Below are 23,502 nucleotides of genomic sequence, written 5' to 3'. Positions count from 1 at the left end.
CCGCCCGGGCCATCACTTCTACAGAGGCCTGGGGCCAGTATGCATCATCTCTGTACACAGTTCCTGAGCAGCCCCCCCTTCCGGACCCCCGCGATCCATGCCCACACACATGTGCTTCTTTCACCGCTGAGATGGTGAGGAAGGCCATTGACAAGATGAGAACTGGGAGAGCATATGATCATGATGGCTTAGTGGCTGAGCATTTCACGCATGCCAGAGATTTACTAGCAAAGCTTCTAGCAGTTATGTTTAACCGTGCCATGTGTGAGGGCTTGCCTGATACTTGGAGCCTATCTACTATTGTACCTATCTTCAAGTCGGGAGACCCTATGGAGCCTGGGAATTATCGCACTATCATGATTGGACATACATTGGCACGGTTGTACGCATCTATTCTTGAGCAGCAACTGAGTAGATGGGTAGAGGGAGGGGATACGCGCAACCGGGCAGGCAGGTATCAAGAGGGGTTTTTCTACTCGACACTCAAAGCCATTATTGAGGAGGGTAGATCGCGTGGGAGACGGATCTATTGTAGCTTTGTGGGATTTCCGTAAAGCATTTGACACAATGCCAGAGATAGATTGATGCGCAAATTACAGCAGATGAGAGTACCCACAGAGCTCATTTGGGGGATCATGGCATTATACAGGTCAGTAGTGGGGCATGTACGCACCCTAGAGGTCTATCCACACCAGTTTACTCCACTATTGGGGTGAAGCAAGGCTGCCCGCTCTCTCCTACTCTATTTGGTATGTATGTGGATGAGGTTTCTGACTACATTGAGAGAGATGGTGATAGAGGTGCACAGCTGGCAAGGACATGGATTCCACTATTGTTATAAGTTGATGATATTGTGTTGATCTCCGACTCTCCGGAGGGGATGCAACGTCAATTGGATGCTTTGCATAGGTTTGTCAAGGAAAGTGGTTTGTCCGTCAACCTTGATAAAACCAAGGTCATGGTATTTAATACCACCCCACAGTGGATCAAGAGGTCAGCGCCCGCATTCACATACGGCCAGGAGACGTGGAGTATACAGATGCTTACACTTACCTTGGAGTGGTTTTTAGTGGGCGAGCATTTTCATTGAGGAGGGCAGTAGAGACTATATTGACCAGAGCCCATGCAGCATTGGGTAAATTGGAAAGGATGTGTTCACAGGTTCAGTTTCAAGAGCCTCGGACGGAGCTCTGGCTCTTTGACACTTTGGTGGCTTCTGCATTGCTTTATGGAGCTGAGATTTAGGGACCTTCACTGGATCATCACGGGAGGACAAGCCGCAGTGATGGATGGGGAGACATGGAGAACCCTCTGGTCTCTATGATCTCGATGACATTAGAGCCAAGGCTTCAATACCACGTGCTATGGTACGACCAAAGCTAGCTGCCCCCCCACTAGTGGTTGACGTGCTCACCAGATCTGTCTCCTTCATACACCGCATGTGGGAACTTCCCAGAGACAGATATGCCCGCCTTGCACTTGAGTCCTCTCGACAGTTAGCCATGCAGGGAGATACAGCATGCTGGTAAGGGGAGATGACACCATGGTTTCAGGCGCATGGGTTCAGCATAGACAGATTGCCTCCCTACTAGTACTCACTAGATGCGCCCTCTCTAACTCTTACACAGTCCGAGATCACCAAGCTCATCCGGCAAGACTTGACTCAGCTAGACACCAAGAGGACATGGATACAGCCAGCACAGGAGCTGGGCAGGAAGATGGCTTTCTACAGAGAGCATCTCCTCCAACTTACGGAGGATGGTTTTGTGTCAAGACCCAGATACATGGACACCCACTTGTCTCATGGGATACGATGTGCTATTGGCCAGATACGCACATCTTCACACCAGCTGCGGATCGAGACTGGGAGGTACAGCGGAGTACCAACAGAGGCCAGGACATGCACCCTGTGTGACATCAGCTTGAGACACACTTGCACTACACATGCCATTGGCCCATCTACTACGAGATACGAGGCCGCTTCCATTGCTTGTTCAGAGAGGGCTTTGGATCATTCTCTAGAGTCATGCGTACGAGGAACAGAGATGCCTAGGTTTGTTTTTGCTCAAGCTGCACAGACACACAGAGAGCCTGATGAGAGGACAAGCTAGCCAGTCTCAAAGACAGATCACAGACTTCTTCAGAGAGCTCCCACTGGACACCCGAAGGAATTACTACCACAGCAGAGCTCGTCGCCTCACACCAAAGGCACATTGATCGACCGAGCGACTAAGCTAGGGAGATCTAGACGCCCACGACTGCGGAGGACTACACAGCATCGACGGAGGCTACATCAGAGGATTCGGATCACTTTGGCTCGACATGCAGGACGCCAAGTCAGACCACTGACCATGGAGGAGATTGATGAGATCCACCAGCAACCGATGTTGGATCTCTTGTGATCTAGCTATCCCAGCTAGCTACTTAGCTGCTTCGTTCACACCTAACAGTTTAGGATTCCATAGTATTTTATTTTGTCATCTTGTCACTCTGACTTTGTATCAGATCCACCACATTGTAACTTTCTAGTCTCATAGGTCACTTTGGCCTTTTGAAGACGTTAATATAACATATCATTTCATCTCTCTCTCTCTCTCTCTCTCTCTCTCTCTCTCTCTCTCTCTCTCTCTCTCTCGTCATGCCAAATTCTCAACTTGGGGTGGCCAAGTCTGTTACAATTGCTACTCACCCCCTGCTTATGTATTTGGATTTCTTGACTTCCACTAGTAGATTGCATGGCCTAGCATTACCATTTGGGCAGCTCTTTGTCTGCCAAGCTTATGCACATGACTATTTATGCCTCGCAATCACTATGATGATGTGGAGCAAATTATGCATACTCTTCACTTGTTTGGATTGGCGACATGGCTCAACTTAATTTTCGTAAATCTGAGTTGTTACCTTTGAATGAGTGATTGGCATAAGCTATTATGATGACGAGAGATTGTTTCTCCGCACATCATAGTTTGCCATTTGGGTTAACCGCTTGCTTGAAATGCATCAGCTGCACAGAAAATGGATTGGGTTTCCAACGTCTGCATTAAATTATTGGAAATTGTCCACTTGGCCACTATATGTGTGTCTCAGGATTGTCCAATGCATTCTCATGGCTTATGTGAAATTTTATTAACCTTTGTTATCTTGGTCTCGGTTGTGCTTGCAATCCCTTATGTCCAGTATATTGGAGCATTTTTTGCACACCTCATCTCACAAAAGGGGTCTCTCGCTATTTATGGATAAGTTGTGTTTCCCCTAGCACCTTGGATGACTCAATATTTTGGATTTGCGAAGTCATGTTCTAGCTCAAAAAACCAGTCTTGGTAGAACAACAACTACTGTCACACCATCCTTTGGTCAATAGTAGCCAACATATTGGGAAGTCAAATTTGGGAAGCATGAAAGGCACATTCCAGGATGTCCCTTTACATCTCATCTCTCATTGTTGATTGGAAGGTTATCTCCTCGCATTTGGAATGGCATGGTCGACAATCCTCTCTTGGAAATTCCCTTCAATTGGAGAGCCTGCATTGGAGCAAGGCTTTCTCTTTAACATTGGCCCAACGGTCTCCTCGCCAAGCGTATTTTCTTTCTCAAAAAGGAATATGCCAGGTACATCAGGTGGTGCATGACACGGATCATGTTCTTCGTTCTTTGATGCGGAATCTTGTTTTCGATTGTGTCTCCATTATTCTCCTCTTTGGTGGAAGATTCGAAGGATCTATTCCTCCTTGAATGTGGACTCCCTCTGTTCTGATTGGAATCTTGCCAATATCAGCTAGAATGCATTTCAACCAGAAATGTTTATGCCCTCTTGCAATATGTGCATGGATTATGCGTAATGGTAATCAATTGTGGTCTCTCTCAAAGTCATCCTTATGGTGCAAACGAACATTGTCTAACATTTGGTAGAGTCATCTCCCTGAAGGAACGTATTTTCTTGTGGCGTTGCTTGGTGCTAGCTCTACCTATTGGCAGCCTATTACATGCACGACATATTGCGCCTTCTCGTTGTGTCAGATACCATGAAGCTCGAAGAGGACATTCAGGTGCAGGGTGCCCTGGAGAGTGGCATGAGCTACACCAAACCAGATCTTTAGTCTCCTGTTGAGACTTGAGCTCGTCTAGCTCACACTTGATCTGTTCCAACGCCTCTTGATGTGGAGGCTTCTCCTGTCTAAACGAAAGGACCTCCCTACTTGAAGAGTCCGTTGTAGCTTTAGGGCTTCTAGTTCCCTGCATAAGGAAGTTAAGGGGTCAGATGGACTTTCCAAGAGTACAGAGGCAGACTCTACCGGAGGAGTCGCTGAACAACCTTCTTGCTCCCTCTATCCTAGTAGCAACAGCAACAAAGTTACAAACTCCTCAAGAGTGGCTTCAGGTCGGAGACTTTCTCTGAGTTTTTGTTGAGAAGATTTAGGAAGAGCCTTCTCTACCCATTTCTTCACCATAAATTCACATGGTTGTTGGGGAAGCTTAGCGACCAAAGACTTTGTTATGGTCATGAGTTCTGCAAAAGTCTCATTGGGCTGGAGCATTAGATTGGCCAGCTCATCAAGAACTTTTTCTTGGAAGTCCCTTGGTCTGAAGGCTTCACAGAACTCCCATCTTAATGTAGCCCAAGTCGCAAAATGGTTCTCAGCAAACTGACTATACCATTTATCGGCTAAGCCATCCAATGTTGATGGGAAGAGCACTAGGTAAGCGTCTTCTCTGTTGAGCCCACATCCCCTGCAGAGGGAGACAAATCTCCTCACATGGTCATCTGCATCCTCTGTGGAGAGTCCTCTGAAAGTTGGGAACTTTATATTTACCTTAGCCAAGGCACTTGTGAGCTCCTCCATGGCCGTCTGCTCAGAAGCCTAGTGGTGCTCAAGAGCTTGCTGTAACACACTGGTCGAGCACCTTGCTGGGGAAGGTGAGCGGGGAGGTGTAGAACTCGTTGAAGGAATGGAGGTTGTCGTGTGAGAAGAGGGTAGGGGTAATGGGGTTGTGGGCTTCTACTTGGCACAAATGGTCGTTTTCTGTGGTAGTACTTCAGAGGACTTAGTAGTGGACCTTGTCGCTCCTTTGGCTGCCTTGTATATGTCATACAGTAACCAAGAGTCCACCCAAGCTTCTGGGCATGAACTGATTGAACAATGGACGAGACTTGCCTAGACCTGGACGAGAGACTAGACCTCTGGCTAGACCTGGACGAGACCAGGCTGGACCTGGACGAGTGACTAGACCAAGCTAGCAGAGGGAAGCTAGACGATACCAAACTAGATCATAACCTCAAACAAACACAGACGAGAGCTTAATCTTAATTAGCTAGCTCCTCGACCCGTAGGCGTAACGGAGTGAGACTTCAGTTGAGGTCCCACCGGGCATGCCAAAAATGAGAGCACCTGTAGCGAGGAAAAGGTGTCGTGTTCTCTAGAGTGGGTGCTCCTCTGTGCAGTATGCATGAAACCTCACTCAAACAGAAGAAACATCACACAGGAACATGACTCAAACACAAAAGCGAAATATGACTCAAGACACGATACGACTCAAAACACGACTGCAGACTCAACTCAATGGAGCTCGACAAGCTCAAAGAACCATACACCTCTGGCTGGAAGCACACACAGCTCCAAGCTCAAGACTCAAGGTACAATGGGGGTGTCGAGGCTCCAATGTGGAGGGAGAGTGCTAGTGGCGTGCAAAACTCTAGACTCAGGACTCAAGACTAGCCCTAAACCGTACAAAAAAGTCGATAAAAACCCCAAACAGCTACGGATATATAAAAACATGAAGAGCCACCAACGGCTGCAAAATAGCCACTCCAGCTAAGCCCATCTCTGAACTGTGAGATGGTGCACTGGCCACGGTGTCAACTGGACTGCCACCATATCCCTGTCACGTGTCACTGTCACCGAACCTGCAAGAGAGTCCGTCCATTGTGAAACCCGGGCCAACTCTGACTAACTACCTGTCGTGTGCCCGTGACATTGTAGCCCTGCTACATTTTCCTTCTGGCACTCTTCACATACGGTTTCGGCTTTTTGGGATGCTTCAATCTACGCAGTCTCACTTTATGGTCCTTTTTGGTTAGGCGAGATTTTAAATTTTGTGGGCCATTTGGCACCATCGGAACTTCTTAATGTTTCAAGGCACTGATGTTGACCCGTTTTCCTATTTCAAATTGTCACTTGGTCAAGCGTTGCATTTTGCTTATGATTCTGGGGACATTACTCTTGATGCCTATAGGATTTACTTTGACTCTCTCTAGCCCTCGAAGCCTCATGGTGCTCCACTTTTTGTATCTCTTCTTTTTTGTGGGTTTTTCTTGCTTTGAGGTTTCCCACTTGTAAATTATATCAACAAGATTTACAAAAAAGAAAAAAAATATGTGTGTGCACGCGCGTGTGTGCGTGTGTGTGTGTGTGTGTGTGTGTGTGTGTGTGAGAGAGAGAGAGAGAGAGAGAGAGAGAGAGAGAGAGAGAGAGATTTTGGACTCGATGGTCTTTGTGGCATCGACGCAATCTTCGAATGTTTTATCATCATGATGCATATCCCTTTCCTTCATTCAAGATTTCATTTAGGCAATCCTTACATTTTTCCCTTGATGTTGGAGACGTATCCCTAAATATCCTACAACTCTTCCATGTATTCTTTTTACAACCTTCACTATACGGCCCTTTGTACTTGTTCTTTCTAACAAGTTTTCCTCACTTTGAGGTTTCCTATTTGAAAATTAATCAAGAAAACATTTTTATTAAAAAAAAGTGTGTATGTAGGGCTTGAGAGAGAAAGAAAGAGAGAGAGAGAGAGAGAGAGAGAGAGAGAGAGATGAAATGTTATATTAAATGTCTTCGAAACCAAAATGACCTATGAGACCAAAAGTTTCCCAATAGAATCTAATACTCTTGGCTGGAAAGCTATGAAAGTAGAAAATCTAAAATCTAGGTTTCTCATACATTATGGGTAAGTGGGAGGGGTGACAAAGTAAACATGGTGAACAGGGTAAGGGAGATAAGAGCTAGAGATTATCATATACATTAGTACATCAATACACAAGAGGAGTGGGGGAACAACAACTCACCTCAAGAGATCGGGTCCTACAAAATGGCAATCGAGTTTTCCCGAGCGACAAAAAAACGAGCGAGTCCATCAATAAAGTCATTTGTGAATTAGAGATATTTTCAAAAGTGATAAGGGAAAAGAGACATAATAAATGTGATAAAATTGTGATAATTAATACATTTATCTATTCTAACCATGATAAATATGTACTAACATCCAAGAAAACGTTTTTATACCCAAGATGGCAGATACATCATCAAATCTGCAACTATCTGCTTGCTCTTGTCCAAAGAGCTCGTTGCATGAAAAACAAAACTGCCAAAAAGACTCAAAGCAATCGATAAACTACTTGTCCTCTTAAGGGTGACCAAAACTTATGGGCCTGCGTGGGTCTGCTAGATAAAAGAGAGTGAGAGGGTGGATCAACAATATCTACGTGAGAAAGGACAGAGGGATGGTTCTCTGTAGCAAAAGTTAGATGTGTGTGCATTTACAAAATTATAAGAAATCATACGGCCTTTGAGACACCCACCCAGGGAACTTGTGATCACCTTGCACGAATCCATAGGAAGCACGTGTGATTTTTGCCTCCATTAAAGACACCCATAGGATTTTTTTTTTCTAATGTAGCATTATCAAGTGCAATTAAATTCAATTTCTCAAGAATATCCAGCTCTCTTCTCCACAACTGGTGTGGTCTTTAGGATGTCCTCACCTCTTTCCATATGTAAGTGGCTATCATCCCCCTCATCCATGCATAGAGCCACCTCGGGCGCTATGTGAAAAGTCACAAGCTCCAAAATAGCTTCTTGCCTAGCTGTCTGTGGTTCTTTAGCCAGTGAACCCAACCCAATGTCTGTAATCTTACTCTCATCAGCATAATTATTGGAATCATCTTTGGTAATAGACCCTTAACTTACTTGATCATTGTACAAGGACGACCATGAATCAAGGAAGCCCTTCTCCATTTTCGGGAATCACGACCAATTGTTGGACAACATAATTAAATGTCCCTATTGTTTCAGTATTCACGTTTTACGTGTATAAGACATGCACCTTCCTTTGGCCAATAACATGAACACATTTATATGAATGTATTAATATTATTCAATGATTGTATTAAATTGAATAACATTTATATGGAAGAAAACGGCCCCAGGCATGTTGGAGAAGCTGGACAACTACCAAAATGGGTCTGTAGCGTTGCGGACCCGTTTCAGCAACTATCAGGCTTCTCCAACATGCATGGGGCTTTTTTTTCCATATAAGAGGCATTTTGCATGGGAGGTTATTGGCCCCCATTTTACAAATAGGGAAGGGGTTCACATGTCCACACAGGGATTAATCACGCATAATTGGTGTAACTTTGTCCAAATGGGCAGAGTTCGCTGAACTCCACCGGTTAAATATTCAAGAACACGCAAGTATAACTGGCTTGGAAATATGATCGCTTGCTACTGTTGTCTGCACCCTCCCTTCCCATCACTCACCTCTCTCGCCCTCGCGTAGCCTCTCCCAATCCCACCTCTTGCGCGCTGCCATCCCATTCGCCCCAGCATGCTGTGCCCTGCACGTCAACGTGCTGCCCCCCCCCCCCCCCCCCGCCCAACACTTTCACGCTGCCCACCCGCCTAACACCTGCCCGTTGCCCCCTCCTCCCTGCCCCCACGCTGCCCACTCCCGCCCCGTGTTTCACTTCATTGCCCGCCCGCTGCACACTGGCCACCACCCTCCCCCCCCCCCCCTCCCGCCATTTGCCTCCGTTGTGGTGGGTTGTTTGCAACCTATCGACGACAGTTTCGACACACTCGCCCCCACCTCGACAACAGTAGACACAGAATGGCGACCCCTGCTCCACCACAAAGTGACTCCTCAGAAGGCCCCTCCCCAACACCGCGGAGCCGACCCTTCGACTTGCTCTTTCGCCAGAAGAGCAACCAAGTTTGATGGCTGAGGTAGAACGCTTGCAAGCCTCCTCGGTTATCTACAAGATTATTGGCACTCGACACAGTCGAGGCACGGTTCAGGACTTACTTCATGCCCGACTCCTCTCCGATGTGGGCAAGATTACCGATGTCCAGATCCTCAAGAAAGGGTATTATCAGATAGAGTTCGAGTCTCCAGAGATGACGACCAAGGTGATATCGATGAGCCCGCTCGGTATCCGAACAACTCGAGCTTACTTCAGACGATGGCATGGCCATGTACGAGACAGTTCTGGAATCACCGCGCACTGTAACTTCAATTGTGGCCAAGGCCGCAAGTTTACCTGTTGTGTGGGTTCTTGTTCGACACACACCCCCTCTCGAAGGTGATATTGTTGCCTCGTGTGAGCGGGGTTGGATCAGACACAGTGTGGAGTATACAAGTATCCCGAATCAGTGCTTCATTTGCAGGCAATGGGCCACTTAGCAAAGGCCTCTCCTCGCAGGAGATCTCGACCCACAGCGCATGCATAGCCCCCCAAGGTTGAGCATGCCTAGTAGACAAATACCCAGGACACGCAAGTTGATACCTCGACAAAGGCAAGCGATCATACAGCTAACAGTTGGAGCAGTTGTTTGGCCGCCACCGACAGGGATGGGCTCGCCACATTGCTCCCCCTTTGTGGCCGACCTCCTACAGCTCTTTTGAAACCCCTTCAGCAAGACTCCCCTGAGAAGGCTCACAGATCCTGACCCAACCGACAGGGATGGGCTCGCCACATTGCTCCCCCTTTGTGGCCGACCTCCTACAGCTCTTTTTAAACCCCTTCAGCAGGACTCCCCTGAGAAGGCTCACAGATCCTGACCCAACAGACCTTGAGACAGGCCACTGGAGGCTTTGGGCTTGGGAGAGCTACCCTCTAGCATGAGTGCAGTGGGACCCTGGAGAGTGGTTTTGGAGAGACCCCTTCTCTTCAACCGACCACCCTGGGATCCCTTTCTTTCCGTACACTTTTCGACTGGGATGTCACATACTGGCATCATGGAGAGAGGCTCGTCCTACTGCAACACTTCATTGGCAAGAGGAGGGTCTCACAGCTGAGTTCTTGTCAAGCTTTTGGGAGCGGTTGTGGGACTCCAGACAGCTGATGCGAGTCACTTTGTTCCAGTGGCTAGTTGCACACAGAACTACAACAGTGGAGAGCTGGCTGGTACATAGTGGCCTTTCGACAGCCTGTGCAGCTTGCGACCATCCTTGGAGAGTCAACGTCACTGTATGTGAGTCTGCCCCATGGCACAACAGGTTTGGCTTCGATTTCTTTGACTGATGGCAGCTCTTTCCACAACGCGACAGTACACTTGGGGTGATGCTACTTGGTCCACCCTCATGGGCCTTGCGCTCCAGTTTGAACTATCTTCCACCAGCAGGATGATAGTGATCCAAGGGGGTCGACCTACACTTCACCTTGCTACAGAGCTTACACCCCCCCCCCCCGCAAGGAGTGGTGCAGTGAGAGAGGTGTGTTGGGAGCTCATCTGTGGCCTGACACTCTGGTTCATCTGGCGAGCCCGTTGCTTCCACATCTTCGAGGCTCGTCTTGTCCCACCGACAAAGACTGTTCGTGACTTTTGGCTGGAGTTCATCCATACTCTCAGGGGTCAATTTGAGAGACTTCACGACAACTCCGACCGCATGCGAGAGCGCAGAGAGGCTTTCTTGCGACTCTTGCGTCCAGGGCCCTTCTTCACCATGGTCCAAGATGTGCCAAGATGGCACTATCGACCACCTGTGTGGCTCTTTCCTCCTCCCATTTTGTGATTTAGCCTCATTGTACATATTTTGTTTACTCACTGGAGAGTCTCCCGATGCTTTTGATGTAGCGCTCTCTAGTAGAGGTGGCTTGTAGCCCTATGGATAGTTTTATTAACTAATGGAAGGATCGAGAAAAAATCCGGAACACATGCCCGACAATTGTGGACGTCGACGGCGTTGATTAGTGCATAGGAAGCCAGCTTGAAGAGGCGCTGGTTTTGGCCAATTCTGGTGTTGCCTACGTTCGACGCAATATATTCTCACCTGCACACCAATTTCGACTTGCATCTTCAAGTTGGCGAGGCATCGGTGGTGGGCACATGGCGATCTCCTCATTTGTGTTAGTTGATCAAGTTGAGGGGTTCACTTGCGCACGATGCCTCAGTTGGATTCGACGGGGGTTTATTTTAGTGCTCAATATAGGTTGAGAACTAAAGTGAAACTCCTCAAAAGAAACAAAAAATTATCACAACAATGCCTGGATATGCAACCGCCTTGTGAAGAAACCAATTTGCGCCGGCACGGATTGGTTTGGACCAAAGCCGTATGTTGTGATTATCTAGCTTCATGAATATATAACCTGCTAGGGTAAAGGGGCCAATATAAGGCCATGTAAGAAAAAAATAGTATTTTTGGGGGGGATTTTTCATATCCAGCCAGATTTGAAATTTGAAGAGTGCATTCAATTCCTCATGAAAAGACGCATTAAATGATATCAAGATTGATATTTTTTTGATTTTGCCTCAGCACTCTATTTGAAAAAGCGTAATTCTGAGGACTTTTTAGAAAACAAACACTCAAGCCCCAATAGTAGTACACTTTTTAGCAAATCAGATGTGGACACCTAAGCAAAAGATTCCAAGCATATTCCTTTTGTTTGTCTCTCTTTTGGGGGTGGAGCCATCTTCCTTTTGGGGGGTGGTTCCTTATTGGCCCCTTTACCCTAGAGCCTATTTTATTTTATTAAAAGAAAATAACATGCTTTGTATAGTGTGCTGACGAGCTGCTTCGATAGAGTGCTGAACTTGTTGAAACCAATCTGCGTCGGCACGGACCAATTTCGTTAGGTTGCACAAGGGGCTGCAGCCCTCCCAATGCAGAGGTGTGAATGCCAAAAAATCTACATGAAGCCAAAACACCAAGGAGGAAATGGAGCCGAGAACAATTGTTGGGATAGAATTGCAAGACCCTTGTTAATGCGCTGAACTTTGTAGATACGATATTTGACTCAATGCGTTCGATCAAAAAGATTGCAGAGGCGGCAAGGGGTTGATTGTAGACGAAGGGAGACATATGCACATGCGTCAGTGGCTATCCTCCTCAAGTACCAATACGATGCCCAACTCGTTCCGCACAGTGCCCACATTCCTCTCACTGCTGCAGACTTTTGGGTCATGGCCGAAAATTTGGGTACATTTTGTTGGTGCCCTAGGTTGCGGCATCATCGCAACATGTACAACGGTCAGAATATATCAAGGGCCTAAGGATAACGTGATCAAAAGGTATAATTAATGACACTAGTTTCATCAAAGATTTCCTATTAGTGAGAGGCTCTCACAGATACTAGTGCAATACACGATGTTGCCCTTCTGCATGCCATCTCTGATTCTCGCCCTTGCCTAGCTTTGACAATGTGCGAGATCTCATTGCCCTATTGTTGCCTCCCATCTCCTTGATAAGAAAATCCTCACAATCGGTGTCTGAACGACACCCATTTCCTCGGTACTGATCGTTTCCTTGCAAGTTGTCTGTGCACGCTCATCTACCACCACCAAACTCTCGCAAGTTGGCAAGCACCAAAAAGATTGGCACTTATGGATGCTCGACTCTTGATTTTTCATCGTCTTGACTCTCATCTTTATCAGCGTCCCATTTGTCTCTCAGGCTATGGTAAATTCATGCTTCTAATAAATGAATTATTATTTTTCTAAGATTGGGGAGACTTAATCATTGATAGACATAATATTGAAAAGGATGTGGAAGAGTAGGTGCACCTACGTGTACCATAGGTACATTAAAGTTGTAGTTTTCAAGCCCATAAAGACTTAAAGGAAGTTGGCTACTCATCCAAGCTCCCTCAACGTTGACTATTGTCGAAAGCCCACAAGGAAAAGAATTTTCCTTAAATGGCTAGGTTCTCCTTTTTGCCAAGGTGCAAACACCGGTAGACTTTTCTAAATTTGCAAGATTTTGAACTATTTTCTTGTATATTTTATCGGTTTTTCTTCCCTTTACCTTGGTTTGCAAACGGATAATCTTGATTTTCAACCGGCTCAAGGCTAAGCTACAGCAAACCTTTCTTGAACACTGCTTGGCCTACGTGTCCCATTAAAAATGAACATGCCCATTAGCCTTTTAAAAAATCACTTGGCCCATGTATCCCAGTAAATAAGAACATATCCATTAGCCCAAGAAAAGGTCCATCGTGTCAACCCCTAAAGCAATGCTTCCATAAGGTTTTTCATATCAAAGGGCAGAAGACCTTAGCTATCTACGATGGCACTATTCCATTGGGCCAAAGACTAGAGGTCTATTTTTGGACACACCTACACATGCCAAATCCCCTACTTTGTTAGGAGAGCATGTAAAGCTTGAGTGCAAAGAAAATAATATGGGAGAGCATGTTTATGCTATTGAACATGAGGTTTCTCAATTCTACAAGGTTGTTATGTCTACTTCGCCATTGCAAAGCGATGTCGGATGGAGAACGAGGACCTAGCAGACACCCCTCAAATTTTGGAACTTTACCTTGAAGCATTCGGTTTAGCATAGTCTACTTCGATAGAACCTCGATTTCAGCATAGGTGAATCTAGTGCAACGGGCTTGCATAAGAGGGAAGTCACTCCGCTCCTTTGTTAACACATTAGCCCGATTTTTGATATAGCCACTGATGTCCCTTTGGGTTTCAGGGATACTGCTCAGTTGACAGTATTCTACTCTATGACTTTATGAATTGGAATTCCTGAAAATAAAATGATACTGATTGATTTGTACTTAACTTGTTTGAGTGCAAGAATTGAAAGACGAAATGACTGCAACATTTCGATCTTATAAATCTCTATAGACATGTTTGCAATATGGATTAGTTAATCGGGCATATGTGAGGTCCCGACTCGATCTAGATGCGACTACTAAATACGTTGCCGATTAATCATGGTCTCAGATTTGAAATGAATTTGAATGTGATTTGTCATGTGATGTCCTCTGATGTCAAGTGATGTCCTGTGATGTGACTGTCAATTGGTACATGTGCTAGATGTGTTGTGCCTAGTGCGTCGGTATTAACAGTCACTGTTTGCTAAGACAGTTTATCTGTTTTGCAAGCGTAATCGAGGGCGATTACAATTCTTTCGAGAGGGAAGTATGTCACAAATTGGTGGCGTGACAAGCTTCAAGAAACACACAATGACCGTGGCAAAAATGCAACGTGGCAGCACTACGGAGCCCACCTTGACAGGCTGACGTGGCCAACTATACGAAATTTTGAAAATTGAGACCCATAATGCACTAACAAAGCTGACGTGGCATTCCATACAGAATCAGTGAAAATTACGTTGGCTAATTTACGACAGCTTTTGGGACTGAATGCTTTAATCTTTAAAAGCTTTTGGACAGTTTTTTTTAAAAATCAAAAGTCTTTGAGTTTGAATGCTTTTGGGACTCTGCTTTTGGGCATCCCTTGTATCTTTGAATAATTGGGCAAGGTCTCACTTCTCAGAGCATCTGGACGCAGAGTCTGAGAGTGAGCACCTACCCACTCTCTTGTACTTTGAACACAAATTAATACAAAAAGAAATACCGAAAGGGGTGCCAATCTTTGGGGCCAATACCTCTAGGCACGGAACTACGTCGGGCCATGTCAATTTTGTGAACTGTTTTTAAGTGAATCTCTATTGTGTCACGGTAGGATTTTGACTTGGGGTGTCCAAGTTTGTTACAATTAGCATATTGGTCGTTAGCAACAACACTATAGATGTGCATGTTGACCGTGAGGTGGTCAGTGAGGTGACGCTAGTCAAGCGAAGTTGCTTTTGGGACGGCACAAGGGGCTCGCCCAAGATGGGAAGCATACGGACAATCATCAAAAAGCTCACGCATCTCAATTTCCAACCAACAGGCACTGAGCATATCGCTGTTCCATGAGTTGTAAAAGCCAAAAATTTAATTTTGTCTACAAACACTGTGCAAACATCCAACAAACTTCCTTTTAAAAAGCCCCTTTTGTAACTAGACAACAAATGTCCGTGGATTGTATGTCCACGCACGTTTTTGAAGCCACCCAAATTTCGACCATTTTTCAAAAAACAAAATGCGAATGTCTTAACACAAAAATCAATAAAAAGATAACCTGGGCAAGTGTTCTAAAAAACAAATTTTTGTGTCTTTCGAATGGGTTAAGTTTCAAAAATTCCATTTGCATTTAAATCTTGTCTTGGGAAAACCAACAAGACACACATTATAGTGTAGGGACGAAGGTTATTCCATTTCCTTCTCGTACAAAACTATTTTTTCGATAATGAGAAAGAATAATCAATTTTCGTATCAAAATTTGAAGAATATGTGAGCTTTTAGGATAAAGAAGCCAAGTTAAGGCCACCTAAGAGAGACGATGGATTTCAACCACTCTCTTGCTATGTTTGTAGCTTGGGAGGACGCATTCGAGAGTTGGGCGCAAAATCTGTTGGGGATGGAAGCAGCATCGCAAATAGCGAGACATACAATACGCAAGACGTCAAACAAAATTTCATGTGTAACAAAAAAGATCGTGAAAAAGGAGCCAATGAGGGATGAAATTTCAACCATTGTGCCACATCGACTCAAACTCACGATCTACCAACAACAATGCAATCTTGCCCTGCGCTAACCAACCCAACATTAGTTTCAATATATCCTAGTACTGGAGGAAATCCATATTATTAAAAGCGACCGACGAGTCCTAGTACAAGGGGCCGATTTTTTACTGGCCCCTTTACCCTATCATCACCCAAGTTTAGTAGAATGGTTATCCTATCTCTCTTGATTATCAAACAAGGACACAAGGCTAAAAAAACAATGTGTGAAAAGCTAAAAGCTACTAATATACATGTTCCTAGCTCGAACATTATTGAAACTCTTTAAATGTGTTAAAAGTTGTGATACATTTCCCTTGACTTCTACTAAAACTACTTTCAAATACTTGTTTTGAAGACTCAAACTTGCTTGAGCTATCAATCTATGATTTACAATGTAACCACATTGGACTCGATTACTTTGAAGGAGCAATCAATCTATGGTTTATAATGTAACCACATTGGACTCAATTACTTTTAAGGAGCCAACACTTGTCCGCAAAGAGCTAGTCCGAGAGTAAGATTTTCAATGGATGGAAGCAAGCATATTCAATTAGTTGTGGAGGAGACTTTTTTTAAAATCACTTTATTTCTCTAAGGAGCATTCAATCTTGATGATTTCCATTCAACATGCGAATGCCTTGATAGGCTCTTATCCAAGTTGATGTTACGAAGTATTCTTTGGAAAGAAAGATGCTTCTCTCAATAATTATACGAAAGTGTATTACAATTCTATTCATGTTTAAATCTCTATTCCTTTAAAAGATTTGATCAGAATATTATTTATCAAATAGAACCAAAACTTGGAAATCTAATCTCAATCTTTTATCAATTAAAAGGACTTTTTCGGCTTTTAAAGCAATTGCTAAAGATGTTAAAAAGATTCCTAGCTTTGTTTGCGGATTGATGTACAAAATCTATTCGTGAAATCACAAAACTAAAGACTTTTTAGAATATCTTTCATTAAATTTTCAAATGCAAAATTCAACATAAATGTACATTTTAAATTTACAAGGAATTAGTAAAAACCTTGAAAAGAAATTCTAGACCACTAAGCAAGCGAAGGGCATCGCTTGTTTTCAAGAATATTAATCTCTTGTTCTTAAGAATATTTATCTCTTGTTTTCAATAATATAAAGAGATTTATGCTTTTGACAAAATAATTTTGCAAGAACTATAGAAAGTGTAAATGAGAAAATCCATGGGTAGAAAGTTTTGAGATTGAGATTTCCATTCAACATGCGAATGCCTTGTTTGGCTCTTATCCAAGTTGATGTTAAGAAGTATTCTTTGGAAAGAAAGATGCTTCTCTCAAAAATTGATGCGAAAGTGTATTATAGTTCTATTCATGTGTAAACCTCTATTCCTTTAAAAAAATTGATCAATATATTATTAATCAAATAGAACCAAAACTTGGAAATCTAATCTCAATCTTTTATCAATTAAAAGGACTTTTTCGGCTTTTAAAGCAATTGCTAAAGATATTAAAAAGATTCCAAGCTTTGTTTGCAGATTGATGTACAAAATCTATTGGTGAAATCACAAAACTAAAAACTTTTTAGAATATCTTTCATTAAATTTCGATCAGCTTTGGCTCAAATGCAAAATTCAACATAAATGTACCTTTTTCATTTAACAAGGAATTAGTAAAAACCTTGAAAAGAAATTCTAGACCACTAAGCAAGCAAAGGGCATCGCTTGTTTTCAAGAATATTAATCTCTTGTTCTTAAGAATGTTCATCTCTTGTTTTCAATAATCTAAAGAGATTTATGCTTTTGACTAAATAATTTTGCAAGAACTATAGAAAGTGTAAGTGAGAAATTTCATGGGTAAATAGTTTTCAAATTGAAAACTTGATTAAGTTAATATTCAAAAATTCTCTATGAAGATTCACAACCTTAGTAGGAGAATTTGAGCGCAAGGCACTTATATTTTCTTAAAGGGAAATACCCATCAAATTTTAAAATTTGCAAAAATACCTCATATTTTGTCAAATTTCCCAAAATGTCCTTAATTTATTCCCCCCAACCCTCGCATTCTCACAAACATCTTCTTTTCACAACTCTTCTAAGAAAGATTAGTTCTCCCTTAGTTGAGGATGATAGAACTAGAAGTCAATGACATTGTGGGCTCTCAAGCTAAAATGGCTAATTATTAGTAGGCACAAATGCCCCTACTTGTTATGTCATTGGTAAAAAAATTTATATATAAGAGACTACACTATACAAAATGTGGTGCAATCCATCCAAATTTGAAAAAAGGATATTTTTAGAATTTTTGAAATTTGAGGAGTATTTTGGGAATTTCAGGGATATTTTGGTAATTTTCAAAAGAAGGAAGTATAATAGTCCTATGTATTTGTGACCTTTCCATGACTTTTTAACCCGATGAGCTCTAGTCAAAGTTTACGTACATACACACGTACGATGCTATGCCTCATGAAGGGGAGAGCGGCACAAGTTAACATTCGGCATGATGTTCAACTTTCACAAATCATCTTTGTCCGTGTGAAGTGTTTGATTAACCATGGAGAGCATGTATTCAAAACAAACAACTTCCAAAGAATTAACATTCAGCATATGTTCAACTTTCACAAATCATCTTTGTCCCTGCAAAGTGTTTGATTAACCATGGAGAGCATGTATTCAAAACACACAATGCAACTTCCAAAGAATGAACAATCAATTTTCTTTGCAAAGTTAAGTTTGAATCCCATGAGTGACCGTCGTCCTCACCAAAGATGCATAAAAGACCGTGACAATCAAACACTTCACTGCCACACAAACCTGAGCTAGATTCCGAGCAGCATTCAAGCTATTTCCGCTCTAATGACAAAAAATAGCAATCATGCCACCATTTTTCTACCAACTCATCCACAAGGGAACTCCTACCCATCATAGGAGATACATACAGTGTGTGTACAAAAGGAGATGAGAGTCATGAAAGCCAAATCTGGGTGAGAAGAAATCCCTCACCTTATTCTAACTGCCTGGGTAGTGGTGACGACTGGTTCCATCTAGCTCATCTTGGCCCACAGCGCAGACTCCTTACTTGTCTGCGGTTTATGAGCGCGCGCGCGCGCGCGCGCGCGTGTGTGTGTGTGTGAGAGTGAGAGAGAGAGAGATGAAGCGTCCTTCCTCACGAGACTCTCAGACTTCTGCGACCGATGCTCCTTGCAGCGTCTAAAGAGAGAGAGAGAGAGAGGCCAGGCCATATATACTCTAAAGAGAATACGTATCATCGAGGGGTCACAGGTGTTTGAACTTTGCATGCAAATGTATGATAGAATAGTTATTATACACGTGGGTGTTCTGTACAATGACAATGCAAATCGAGGTCACCTAAAATTTTACAAGTTGTATCGGCAGGATCGGCAAATGCCGCACATTTCCACCATTTTCCAAATAACAGAAGCTATCCTTGTGATTATTTTGACACCCACCTACTGAGTGGGATCAATGGCCCCTCTTAATTGGGGACGATCGGATTGGTTTTGTGCCGTTCAATGGCAAATTATTCTCCAAGTGATCATCATGTGATCCCAATTAAAGTGAACCCCCCTCATCACTATATCACACGGGCATGATCAAATGGGATCAATGGTGGAGGAGGAAAAGGCGACGCACGTCAACTATGGACCGTCAGATCTGAAGTTGCTCCAAATTTACCAATTTGCCCGAATTTATTAATCGACTCACATTTACAATATGCCATACTTGAATCGCCTTTATTTCAACGTACGCATGAGGTTGTAGTGGTTAGTGCACATGGCTCTTGGTGGGGAAGTCAGGGGTTCGAGACATGGGGTGCGGATCGACCCGAATTTACAAGCCTGTCTGAATTTACTTTTCTTTTTCGAATTTACCAAACGTCCCGAATTTACCAAATGCGCATCCGACGGCCTAGATCACCTCAGCCATCCATCCCATTTGAGCATGCCTGTGCGAGATAGTGTGGAGGGTGAACCCCAAGTAAATTCGATGTGAACACCAAATGATCACCAAGTGATCCTCGTGTGAATCTCAATCAAGATATGATCATCTTATAAACGTATCTATCCTAAAGTGATTCCCAACCATTCCAAAGTGAACATCATGTGATCCCCACCCCATCCTTTTTGCTATATTATTGCAACTTCTCATCACCATTTTCAAGTGACGTGCGATAGCTTAAGTGTGGAGTCATAGCCTCCGATGCGACAGCTGGTGGGTTCAAATTGCGGGGGCCCAATTCGATTGGAATATTTTTATTCTTGAGAATAAACGAATGGTCCACATCATCCAAAATTTGTGGACCATTGATCCCACCTAAAAATGGATCAAAATAGTCCCGATTCTCTATCTCATATATGTTAGACATTTGGACCAACAACTAGAACAATGACCATTTCTTGAACCATGCACTTTTTTTTAGCACAAAGCATCATGTCTAGTAACCAACCAGTCCAATACCATGAATCCAAAATTAGTTAGTAGAGTCATACCTTCTCTCTCTCTCTATCTCTCTCTCTCTCTCTCTCTCTCTCTCTCTCTCTCTCTCTCTCTCTCACACACACACACACACACGCATGTGTGTGTGTGTGCGTGTGCATGTGTGTGCGTGCGTATTCACCAACAGGAGTATAATGACAAAGAGTGTGTGTGTGTGTGTGTGTGTGTGTGTGTGTGTGTGTGTGCACATCAAACACGCAGGACACCTTATATGGAGCTTCCTTCCTCAAGTGGATAGCCCGTTTAGAAGCTCCAAGGAGCATCGATTACAGAAGTAACTGTGTGTGTGTGTGTGTGTGTGTGTGTGTGAGTGAGAGAGAGAGAGAAAGAGAGAGAGATTGATTGATTATAGTTGTTGGAGGTCAGATATGACCTATGCGACCAAAAATTCAAAACTTACAAATGATTCCTCTTCAGAAGAGGGTAGTGAAGCAAGAAACTTGGATACAATAAAATGTGACACATGTCACTTTTTTTTTTTTTGGGGGGGGGGGGGGGGGGGGGGGGGATAGTAATTAAAGAGTGGTGTTCATGATGGTAGAAGTATACGGAGAGCAAAAATCTCATACGAACACCTTCCCCCCATGGTAGACTGCCCATTGTCCTTTGCCTTGTGCTACATGGACTTTCTTGAGCTCTTCACCTTTGTTTTTGAATTGTGATAGTGTAAATTCTTCCCCGATCCATAGATTAGTGCCCTTGAGAAGATGTGTTTGTTGTAAGAGCTTGAGTCGATCTTCTCCTAGATTTGATAATGGCTTGTCCACTCGGTAATGGCTTGCTTCCATCGACCATTTCTATCTTGTCAAGGTTGAGCATGATCGGCTCGAGAGTCTCATTGAGGAAGTTGATGTGCTCCCCAAATTTGTCCTTGAGCGCTTCCCATGCTTGTGGTAGTCTACCAATGTGTACCTTGAGAGAATTTTCTTCTTGGCACTTTCATTCTCAAAGTTCCATTCCCACACATGTCTCTGCTCGAGCAACCAAGCTTGGATGGCCTTCGCTTTGACTTCCATTACCTTGTCGGTGGCAATATTGATTGTTGATTCAAATTGGGTATGAAGCCTGCTAAGGGTTCTCTTCCATGACTCGATTGAGGGCCATTTCAAGTTGTCTCAAGCGATCAACCTCACTCGGTGTCTCTACGATGGTTGCAAAATTTAGTCGTGACTGCAGTAGGGTCTTTGGGAGACCCTCTTTGATGAGATCTTCTTTGGTTGGGATTGACCTCTTCTTGCATCCCATTTTTTTGGGAGACCCTCTTTGATGAGATCTTCTTTGGTTGGAATTGACCTCTTCTTGCATCCCTTGCTTCCTTCTCTTCTCTAAAACTTACAAGTGCTGCAATTCGTGCGTTGAACCTCCGTTTGCAACTCATGCACCATGGAATGAGAGCACAGATTAGGCAGGCATGGTGACCGTTGACTAATGGCAAGAGGGCGCGGCTAGTAATCCCCCCCCCCCCACACACACACACAAGGTAGTCCTCGCCCAAGGGAGACATGCGGTAGGGCACAAAGAGAGAGAGATGGAAAACAGAGGCTAGGTTTTGTGAGAGAGGGAGGAAGGGGGAGCGGGGGGGCGGGGCCCCGACCTGCGGGGGGGGCGTGTTTACGTGCAAATGTACATGGGAGATGAAAGAATGTGTGTTCTTGAAGTTTGAATGATGTCCATGGGGAACTCTTAAGTGTTCCCAAAAAACATCGACTACAATTACAAAGTTCCATCCAGATTTGGAGCTTGTTGTGAAGGAAACCAAATTTTTTTAATAAGTTTTAGTGTAAGTTTCAGGCTTTCCCTTAATTTTGACCTAGAAACTAGAAGAGTTTCATGTGTGCCTTTATTTTCTTTGGTAAAAAAAAATATTTGTAGTATCAACATTAACGATCTTCTAGGAAACATATGAAAGTATCAACAAACTACTCAACCAAATGCACAATGCTGGATATACAATTGGCACAAAGTGGGATCCTAAAATGTAAAATTTTCTTAGGCATTTGTTTGGCATCCAGGAATCTTTCATTTGCAATAAATTGCACAAACCATGTAATGAAGCTCTAGCATGTCATGGTAAAGAGCTTACATTGGGGGAGTTTTCATTGGATATTGCAAAGACCATGCAATCAATCATTTAGCATATCATAATAGGGTGAAAAGACCGTGTAATTACACATCAACTTTCTATATGTCACAAACTTAACATTAAGATTGGTCATCACTTAACCTCAGGAGGATAAGGGTTCGTTGTATGCAACGGGAGTGAGGCGGGGAGATACCTCCACTATAGGGGTGCTCCCAGGGGGGGATCCTTGGTTAGGCAACTCTTGTGCCAATATATGATCTCAGTGGCTCAAGTCGTCCTATTTGGTTGCTTGGTGGTAATGCTATTTGATCGAAAGCCATGTACGGTTGGGATGTTAGGCCACAGTGCATGGTGGCACCTCGCTGGTGGGTGGCTTTGTTAATAGTGTCATGTAATTGGTCATGCCTCCATGTAAAAGGCAGCGAACCGGTTGTTTGAATTGTCGGTTATGCCTTCGTGTAAAAGGTAGTGGACTTGAAGCTTGATATTTATTTTGTTGGCCATGGGTCGGATTGAGCATGGTGCTGAGTAGCAGAATTAGAAAATTAAAGGTAGCACTTTTTTGTGAATACTTTGTGAGCATAGAGGGTGAACTTAATTGATGGTAGCAACATAGACATAGTACTTAATTAACATGGCGTGAACAATACTTTTGCAAGAGAGAGAGTTTAGAGAGCTTGAAAACACTTGAGGACCGGATTTATGTGGAGCCGGTCCCCCATCCAATAGGCATTTATATTATAGATTCTCCCATTAAGAGAGACTTGGTACAATATGTTAGGAAATAAGACGTAGCTAAATAGATAATTGAGTAGATTACTTAATGGAGAGAGACAGATTTATATACACGAGATTATAGAGTAGAGAGAGAGAGAGAGAGAGTACACACGATATACGTGGTTCACCCAATGTGGGCTACGTCCACGGGAAAGCAGCCACTCAATGGCTTTAGTACTTCAAAACAAGAAGTAGTTTACAAAGGGATTATACCCTTAATGGAGCTCCCGCTTTGCTTCACTCTCACCACCTCGCACTCACTTTGTTGCATCAACTTCACACTATGAAATGTGTGTAGAAATGGCTTCCTTTTATAGGCCAAAAGGGATGCCCTCTCTTATGAGAGACAGCCATGTGTAGCCGCCCTTGTGCGAATAAGTCCAAATCGGACCCTCCAATCCGCCCATGTGTGGCCGCCCTTGAGAAGACAAGTCCGCTTTTGAATTCGGCCACCGGCCATTGACTTCCGACCACCGGCCATCGGCCATTGACTACCGGCCACCGGCCAACCGACCGGTTGTTTTCCAACCACTTTC

The 23,502-nt window shown here is 43.7% G+C and overlaps 1 protein-coding gene across 1 annotated transcript in view; it reads right to left on the bottom strand.

Annotated features, from left to right (window-relative positions):
- Positions 1-18,859, bottom strand: part of LOC147450749 (uncharacterized) — a 68,943-nt gene extending 50,084 nt beyond the window's left edge. The window contains exon 1 of the transcript XR_015189301.1: positions 18,592-18,859. The gene's annotated coding sequence lies outside the window, so the exon portion shown is untranslated. The remainder of the gene's footprint in view (positions 1-18,591) is intronic.
- Between the last annotated feature and the right edge of the window lie 4,643 nt (positions 18,860-23,502).

This window comes from Adiantum capillus-veneris, chromosome 9 (assembly GCF_014529385.1).
Source record: "Adiantum capillus-veneris isolate H3 chromosome 9, ASM1452938v2, whole genome shotgun sequence".
Taxonomy (NCBI): domain Eukaryota; kingdom Viridiplantae; phylum Streptophyta; class Polypodiopsida; order Polypodiales; family Pteridaceae; genus Adiantum; species Adiantum capillus-veneris.
This window is presented reverse-complemented; position numbering and strand designations above follow the sequence as displayed.